Raw genomic sequence first — 7,227 nt, 5'->3', positions numbered from 1 at the left:
CATTAAAATAGTAAGTCTATGAGAACAGAAATTTTTCTCTGTTTTATTCATTGCTGTATACCCAGTGCAGGAACATAGTAGTTATTTTAAAATAGGTGTTAAAAAAAATGTGACCATTTAGAGATGAAACATAGCTAGAAAAATACAAAGTCTCCACATCACTCTGATATGATTAATAAGAGGAGATGTGTATTTCCAACAGAGATGGAAAGGTGGGAGCCTGTGTGGTTTGAAGAAAATGAGCAAGTAACAGAAGAGGGAGTGGTAAATTTTTCAAATGCTACCAAGCGTTTAAGTACAGTGAGATCTGAGACTTATCGAGTTTGACAAGAGAAGTCACTTGAAAATCATAGATTCAGTTGAGTGAAAAGAACACTTGAATCTGCTATTTTCAAATATTCAATCTAAGTAGAGAATGAGAGTTGAGAAAATATAAATTTCCACTTCACACAATGGTTTCAAACAGATCTGCTCTTAAAGGTTGCAGAAAATGGTAAAGGGGGTAATAGCTAGAAGGAAATACAGGATTAAGGAAGTACATTTAATGAGATGTTCATGGCTGAAACACATCAAATATTTATAGTTATCATACTTATGTTCACTACATGTGCATATATTTAATATATAATGTAAGCTATAATTATATAAATATAGGCAATACTTATCTTTATATAAATATAGCATGTTATTTATATTATATGTTAGATTATATACTTATTTATATTTATTATCATCAAGTTATAGAATTAAAGAGTCACACAGACACCCAGGCTGATGGGCTTTTACTCTTCCGTATCCACGCTACCTGCTACAGGACATTCAACCAGGCAGTAGAGAAACAGAAAAATAAAACAATAGCACACACGTGTTTAATTTGAATATTGTGTGAGTGGACATTTCTAACCAAAGGTATCTTCTGGCAGATGAGGTTACAGTTTCGGCAGGGCATTCTTTGGACAGTGTGCAGGAAGAGGTGGAGAATATGGATTAGGAGCTCAAAGAGGGGTCCGAATGAGGGTTACAGATGTGAGTTAGGAATATCTGAGACAACTCAAGCCATGAATGTGAGCGAGTCAACCAAAAGAATGGAGAAGAGAAGAACTGAGGTCAGTCTGGAATAACAAAGCCTCGTAAGAAATGGAAAAGAGAGAGTAGCAAAAAAGTCACAGGAAGTAGGTAGTTAAGGAAGAAGGTAAAAATCAGCAGAAGTGGATTTGGGAAAAGGAGAGATTTTACTAGTCAAGAATAACAGGTAATGCAGGAAGGTCTAGAAAGGTGAGACCACGGCATCCAGAATTTTATAGGCGGTCCTGTAAAGAGAATTTGGGGTTTCTTTTTAATAGTGCGAACGGTGCAGAGATCAAGAGGCCCCAAGGGGATGAGGACCTTGCAAACCAAGTTCTCTAAAGATTTCAGAAATTGGCCTTGCAGATGCCACTGCTCCGGAGCCATTCGTCCCCAGCCATGGTCAACCCAACTGTGTTCTTCAACATCGCCATCAACAGCAAGCTCTTGGAGCCCACGTTTCCTTTGAGCTGTTTGCAGACAAAGTTCCAAAGACAGCAGAAAACTTTCATGCTCTGAGTACTGGGGAGAAAGGATTTGGTTATAAAGGTTCCTGCTTTCACAGAATTATTCCAGGATTTATGTGCCAGGGTGGTGACTTCACACACCATAATGGCACAGGCGGCAAGTGCACCTACGGAGAGAAATTTGACGATGAGAATTTCATCCTGAAGAATACAGGTCCTAGCATCTTATCCATGGCAAATGCTGGACCCAACACAAACGGTTCCCAGTTTTTCATCTGCACTGCCAAAACTGAGTGGGTGGATGGCAAGCATGTGGTCTTCGGCAAGGTGAAAAAGAGCAAAAATATTGTAGAGGCCATGGAGTGCATTCCTGGTCCAGGAATGGTAAGACCAGCAAGAAGATCACCATTGCTGACTTTGGACAACTCTAATAAATTTGACTTGTTTTATCTTAACGACCAGACCATTCCTTCTTAGCTCATGAGAGTATCCCTCATCCCACCTGCTCTGAACACTCTATTATAATCTCTGTTCTCGCTGCGATTCTTCGGGTTCCGGGTTTTCCTTGTACCTCTAAGTCTAGCTGGGTTGCAGAGTAAGTTTATGATTATGAAATAAAAGTTAAACAAACAAACAAAACAAAGATTTCAGAAATGAATGAACACAAAAAATAGGGGAAGCATAAGAAAAGAAAGGCCTCTTTTTTCAGTTTAAGGGAAATTATAATGTGATTTTATGAAAGAGAAAGGAATTACTGAGAAAAAAAAATGAAAGTAAAGAAGAAAACCTCTATCATGGAAGAGGACACTTCCATTCTGAAAGGTCAAAGATAATGTCATTTCGAACATGTTTTGAAAGCAACTGACTTGAATATGAATTTTTTTTTTTTTTACTTTAAATGTGCTTAATGTTTTGGGGGCCTGTTTATATGTTGAATTTATATATCTTTTTCATAGCAGCTTCATCAAGTATTTGATATGGATCAGACAATCTTCATATTAGAAAACAGGTAATAATTTCCATTTTTCATTGTATATTCACATTACTTTCCTTCTAAGTAGTCATTACAGTGCTATAGATATCTCTCTGGATTCATTTATCATGAATAGACCTTAAAATATATTCAATTTGCACATTTTTCTTTCTTTATTCTTTTCATTATAAACCAGTAGATTATATATTCTATCATATTTTATTGTGTGAAATAGCTGCTGAACAAGAAAATATATAATTTGTACTCTTGCACCTGGAGATGAAATTTATCATTTCAGCACAATTTCATCTGAGGTAAAACCCGGAATTTTTTTTTTTCCTATATAGACATACTCATTATTTTATTTTCTGCAAAGCAGATTCATTTAATACAGTAATTAAAACACTACATTAGGAGTCAGTTCAATTCTATCTTTGGCTACGTTGAATATTGGCCCTAGTCCTGCTTTGCAAATAACCCATCATAACCTATCCCTCATCAGTTATAAACTTATTTTCTTTCATCGTTAACATGAAACTAACACTGGTTATTTATTTTATCCTCCATGAGTGTTTAGAGGCTAGATATGAATGTAACTCTGTGTTTTTTTTTAGGAAATATGTTTGGCATTGACATTCTACAAACAAAATAAGCTAGCATTTACTTTTTCCAGAGACACAAGAGAAAAAAGTTAGCAATTTTCCAGGTACTACCAAGAACCACACCTTTGTATAATCTGCAGAGTATGTACATTTTTCTAAGAATTGTCATACTGTGGTTTCTTCTACATATATTTCAATTAACAGGCATACTAGACAGTGACATTTTTAAACAGACATAATGATAATATGAGAATGTTGTAGTAGTTAAATACAGTACCTAAAAGCAAATTGTCTGAGACTGAATTGCTTTGCCACTTACGAGCTGTATTACTTAATTAATTTCTCCATGACTCGGTTTCTTCATTTGCAAAACAGATATAACAATAAAACCTGTATTACTGAACTGTCGTATGGTAAAAGGAGTTAATATAAAGTGCTTAGAGACACATCTAGTATGTATTAGTGATACATATGAGGAGCTATAACTATTAGCTAATGTATATTGTGCGCTTAAGATGTTTCCAAAAGTTTTATATGGATGACCTCATTTATTTCTCAGAATACAACTATAAAATTGATTCTGTTTTTATTCTTATTTTACTGATAGTGATCGAATCCTTTGCTTGAGGTCGCACAGATGGTGTGTGTTTTTGTAAAACCAGGGTTTTCATCGGTGGACTCTAGAGACCACTCTCTAACTCCTGTCATGCTCCCTCCCACCTAGCACAGGTAGCTAGAGTTAGCTGAAAGCAGATTAAATCGATTCTGTGTGAAGTCTTAAACTAATTCCATGATTCCATAAAATATTGGTGGAATTTTATTTTCAGCAGTTGTATTGAATATTAAGCTACTGATGCTAAGAAAATATAGCTTTCTGGAGACCTACTTGAGAACTCAGTCAAAAAGTAGAGATCCTAGAGATGTCAAGTACATGTAATAACTTGCTAAACATTAAACTGTGACTTATATGGTTCTGATAGTTTTTACAGTCAAGTACTTAAACATTTGAGAGTCAAGGACCCTTGAAGAAGCTGAGGAAAGATATGGACATTCCCCTGAGAAAGGCATACATACATATGCAATTGAGAATATAATTTTAGACGTTTCTGAGCCCCTCTGGAGCCAGTCCATATTCTCCAAGAAGCCCTGCCTAATATACTATGAAAACTACTACCTAGTACCCTTGCTGTAGCTTATGTAAAAATGCAATATGTCAAGACAAGGAAAAATTTATCTATTTGCGAACAAATGCTAGCCCGCATCTTTCAGAAATTAAGCCTGAATAAATGCTGCAAGCATTTATTAGTTGATTTAAAAAAAAAAAAAACTTCCTTTAATTATAGCCTCATACAACTTTCAGAATTTTAAATTCGATATATGCTCACTCGGAAAAGTATTCTTTTTTTTTTCAATGATGTTGAAAAAAAGAATAGTCAAGAGAAGCAGCTTATTTTCTCTGATTTTTGAAAAATCGGCAAGGCTAACTACTCCCATTCTGGTTTATTTTGGGAACTCCCTGAAGAAGTAAGCTACATTATCCTCCACATCACCCTTCTTGGGGACTGGTATCTTTTCTGATGCAGAATCTTATTTCATTTTAATGACGAGTAAGGCTCTATAAATTCCAAAGGGTCTTACAATCACCAGCATTTCAGAAATATGCCCTGGCACATCTCTTTAGCATAATAGGCAAGGTTTTTCACATATACTAGGCAAAAAATATCAGCCTAGAAATTTTAGGAAAGAAATGAGTTTTTCTTAGGAAAAAAAACACCTAAGTGATTATCATAGTTGTGAAAAACATGTATTTATCCAATAGGAGGCCCCATTCCAACATCTGGGGTATTGTGTAAAAATAAGGGATTTTTTTTTGTAGATCTAAGTTGCCCACGGTTTGCCACTGGCTATCTCTAATACTTACCAATAAAAAAAGCAATAACTATTAAGTTTTTCAGAGTTGCAATATTAAAGAGTACAGTATTTGTATTCTTGAATATTAGTTATGAAGATTTAAGTTTCTCTTGTTTTCATTTTTCCCTAATTGTTTATCATGGAAATTTCAAACATAGAACAAAGATAAAAAATCACATAGCTTTGAATCTGCTTGAAAAGATATGACATATTCATAGTAAATGGCAACTATCAATAAAATCGGAAAGTGTACTTGGCCTAAGAGTTACATAGAATTCCAGAGGTGGGAGATGGCTGTAACTCAGTTAACATGATTCATGTTACAGCTTTGGAATAGACACACACGAACTGTTTTAGACTGTTTTAGAGATTCTATTTCTTGGTCCTGGTACATGCAAATAAATCTACTAGCATGCATACACACTCACATGCCAACACACACATACACTGGATTAGACAATATACTCTGTCCTTCTACAAAAAGGAATGGGAAAATAGCAAAGTTTTTCTTTCATGGTGTGGATGTAAAGTACTCTAAATAAACACTGTTAACACTATGCAGATACGCATGTTCATCTTTAAAATGCTATTAATATGGAAAATAGACTTGGAATTTTACATATGACTGATAAAATATTAAGTTTATAAGGAAAAGAATAAGATTGTCAGTTACTTGGCACTGTATAGTCCTCCTGCTAAAATGCTAAAATGTTTATTGGTGTGTTATACACAGAATGCTGAAAGAGATGTTGTTCACTTAAAGGGAATGTGTTAAATTAAGAACTCTGCAATCATATTTTCCATGAAGGAGCCAGATGAATTTGGAGACTGACACAATATTCTTTAGTTTTAGTACTGATTCAATTTAAAGACTGCAGTTTTAAAAACTCTTTTTTGATAGAAAAATAAGAGAGACTAATAAATATGAGTGAATTTAGTCTCACTCCATTTAGTAAAACTATTACTAAAACTAATCAAATGCTGGTTTTTTTGTTTTTCTTTTTGTTTTTTATCTGCTCCAGATAGATCAGTTGCAGACTCAGCTATCTTCCTCCTGTGGTGTTTATTATATTATTTCTGAGGGGATATGGGCATAGAAAAGCAAGGGGACTAATTATAGTGGTATATGAAAAAAAAAATTTTCCTGTCCCTTCAGCTGACCGCTGGGAAAAACTTATGGTAATGTTTAACCATGGTATTCTGTAGACTTATTTTCCACACTTCTTTAAAGAATACATTTTAGCTAAAATTGACAATTCACAAACACTGAGTGCACTATGTTGTATCATGCAGGTTCAGGGGTATGGGACTGTGGGTTTAAATGCCTATGTTAGCATTTATGAGCTACATGAGATTGGGCAAGCTAACCTCTCCTGTAATTTTTAAATTAGAAGTGATAACAGTATCTATCTCCAAAGTCTGTGGTAAGGAATAAATGAAAGGCTATAAAAGGTGCTAATATAATAGTTGTCATATAATATTTACTTAATACATACTAGATATTGCTATTAGGCATGTCTATGTCTACCCTGGAAATTTTTTCCCCTCTAAGGATAACCGATGATATCCAGGTCTTTACCATAATTTATTTCACCACAATAATGAGTAATGAAATTATTAACATGGAATGTATGCAACACTATTTCTTAGGAGATTAGCTTAACAATGGTAACTAGAGGTACAGACTATGGATTGAAGTCTCAACTCTGCTCTATTCATTAGCTGTGTGATTTTGGATAAGTTAACAACTTAGATGTCTCAGTAACAGAGATAACAATACAATCTACCATTTATAGTTGTTATAAAGACTAGAAACATTACTGTTTGAACAACCCTTAGAATAGCACCTAACATTTAGTAAACCTAAGTGTTTGGTAAGTAAATGCATGCAAGTGCAAAATTTTATGAGTCTTTTCCTGTGTTATTTTTTTTTTACCCTAGTTTCAAATATACTGAACACAAATATATTATATGTGCATGAATCAGACTAGGCACTTAATATGCAGCTAGCCTGAATCATAACCTTTCGTGCATACAAGTTGAGTTCTGAAGCTCTGAATGTGCTGTTAAGTGGATGGTTCACCCTGGTTTAAGTGCACAGGGTTGAAAATATGAAATGAAACCCTCTCTCCTTTTTAGAGGCTATGCAGCTTCACGCATTTTTGGACTTGTCTTTTTGTTGTTGTTGTTTTCCATTAAATTTCAAATG

General features: G+C 34.5%; 1 pseudogene; it reads left to right on the top strand.

Moving 5' to 3' along the window:
* Positions 1–1,464: 1,464 nt before the first annotated feature.
* LOC102887820 lies at positions 1,465–1,982 on the top strand (annotated as a pseudogene).
* The last annotated feature ends 5,245 nt before the right edge of the window (positions 1,983–7,227 follow it).

The sequence above is a fragment of the Pteropus alecto genome, unplaced genomic scaffold (assembly GCF_000325575.1).
Source record: "Pteropus alecto unplaced genomic scaffold, ASM32557v1 scaffold71, whole genome shotgun sequence".
Taxonomy (NCBI): Eukaryota; Metazoa; Chordata; class Mammalia; order Chiroptera; family Pteropodidae; genus Pteropus; species Pteropus alecto.
The sequence above is the reverse complement of the archived record's forward strand: the minus strand, read 5'-3'. Positions and strand labels throughout refer to the sequence as shown.